The sequence below is a fragment of the Ipomoea triloba genome, chromosome 4 (assembly GCF_003576645.1).
Source record: "Ipomoea triloba cultivar NCNSP0323 chromosome 4, ASM357664v1".
NCBI classification, from domain to species: Eukaryota; Viridiplantae; Streptophyta; class Magnoliopsida; order Solanales; family Convolvulaceae; genus Ipomoea; species Ipomoea triloba.
The window spans coordinates 21,067,117-21,069,510 of NC_044919.1; the positions used below are offsets into that span (position 1 = coordinate 21,067,117).

Sequence of the window (2,394 nt, forward strand, 5' to 3'; positions counted from 1 at the left end):
CTATATCATCATAATCTCATTGCATGACGTTGTCATCTATGCTACCAACAATATCCGAATTGCAAATAACACACTACCAACAAAAAAGAAGAGAACAAATAGTAAAGATGAAGACAATGACAATGTTACTCAAAAGAGAATTAAGAACCACTTAGAAAATTTTAAATTAAAAGTAGTATTTATTTAGACTATCATTTTTAGACCAATTATTTAGACTATCGATTTTACAAGGTTGCAAACATTTATTTTAGTAATAATTATAATGAATTTTCTATATTATCTTGGATTCATATAATTTGAGTTAGATATTTAAATAAAAAAAACTCGACATTCAATTACCCATGTATAAACTTCTCCTATATAATCTTGCATTGATATACTTTCAAATAGTTATTTAAATATAAATATTAGGCATTAACTCATTTGCGCAATGCGCGTATAAAACTAGTATATATAATAACAGAAGTGTTTGACCAAGTTTTTCCGCCCAAACTCAGGGTTGTTTTTAGTAATATTAAACATTTGGACAAAAATGTCATTTAGAAATAGTGTTTAAAAACTTTAAATAATTAATTACACTTTTCTTTTGAAAAAAATTTCCAAATTATGTTTTTCACATTTTACACCTATAAATACAATGAAAACAAATTGTATAGTGCAATGTTGATCTTCTCCATCTACACATGCTCATATAATTCGGTAAAATAAATGAAGAGGCTGTAGTTTGCAATCTCGATCTTCTCCATCTATGGATGCTCATGTTGTAACGACAAATTTTCAAACTTGAAAATAATAATAATAATAATAATAATAATAATAATAATAATAGTCTAATTAGTTTTTTTTTTAGTTTATATTCTCCCTAGGCCTAACTTATAATTTAATTGCTTAAGCTTTAATTGGGCTTAGTCCTCCCTTGGGCCCAATAATAATTATATATCTTTAAGCTATAGAAGTCCAATGGGAAAGGGTCAACCACATTAGACTAGTCTTGAACCTTAATAGAGAAGAAAGGGAAAAGAAGAGGCATTTCATCTTAATCTGCTCTTGACTTGCGTAGAAGGAGGAAAACAGAGAGGTTGTAGTTTCAGTGCTCAAGAATACAAGGTAAATAATTTAGATTTTGTTGTTAAAGAAGAAAAACCTAGCTTCCCTGTTAATGTTGCTGTGTAATTCAAAGCTTAAGATGGAAATTTGTGCTAGTGAAGAATCTGAATTGCTAAGTTTTAAAGTGGGTGTTTTGTGATTACTTTAGTAAGATGATGTACTAATTTATTAATTCATTTCCCTTACAAATCTATGCTTAATTACCCATATTATGGGCTGATTTTCTCCCTAATGAGCTCAATCTTCCTTGGTAAGTTTTTGGCAGTACTTGTTTCAAGAAGGGTAATAGAGGCTTTAGGCTCATTTATTTATATTTTTGAGTTGTTGCTTGGTGTTGGGAAAACATGATTATTTATAAATTACAAGAAGAATGTGTAAATATTTGGAATATTAGTAAGTTATAATGGTGTATGTATTTGATAGGTGACCGTGAAGGTTAGTGCGTAAAGGGATTTCTATGCTTAAAAGCTTACTAAGGTAAGGAAACTTGGTACTTACTTACTCATTGTAACTTATATACCATATCCTAAGTGATTGCAAAATATTGAAGCTATTCTTGAATATGGGCATGAGTTATATGGTAAAGTATTAGTACATTACTAATGAAAAATTTGAGAACTTGATATATATGTTTTAAGGTTGATCGTGGTGTGTATATATATATATATATATATATATATATATATATATATATATATATTCAAGGGTATTAATCATATTGGTGGTCTAACCACCCTTGTCTTTGACTTGGAATGTTCCCTTGATTCCCCATTGGTGGTCTTGCCACCCTTGATTTGGAACATTCCCTTGATTTTAATTGGTAGAATTGCTACCCTTGATTAATGTAATTTTTCTAAATTGATCTTGGCTCGTACTATGAGTATAAAATAGTTCTCAAGTAAAACGGGGAGGTAGGTATGCAATATCTTTATTTTATTTATTTTATTTATGTTATTTGAGCATCGATCTATGATTTATGACTTGAAGGAGAACTCTAGAATTGATACTCATATGCGATAACATTGTATTTGAATGCTAAAGCTTTTAATATTCAATTTACTTTACATCTTATGTTATCTTATCTATTTGTGGTCCTCTTTATTCTCTATACTTGATTTGGTAGAGAAGTGTCATATGATTATTAAGCTTTTGAATTCACTCGTGTGTTTCATGTTTTCCGAATAGGTTGTTGATCGAGGTTAAGACAAGGGAGGTCACTTTTTTTGGGATTAAAGGCTCTAGGATATTAGTCTAGTGCCTTGTGTTAGATGGGGACTCCTTCTAATC

The 2,394-nt window shown here is 29.5% G+C and overlaps 1 long non-coding RNA gene across 1 annotated transcript; it reads left to right on the top strand.

The window, feature by feature from the left end:
• Positions 1-1,005: 1,005 nt before the first annotated feature.
• Positions 1,006-2,394, top strand: LOC116014686. The gene is made up of 3 exons (XR_004097446.1): positions 1,006-1,107; positions 1,531-1,584; positions 2,293-2,394. It is a non-coding gene; the product is annotated as an uncharacterized LOC116014686 (long non-coding RNA).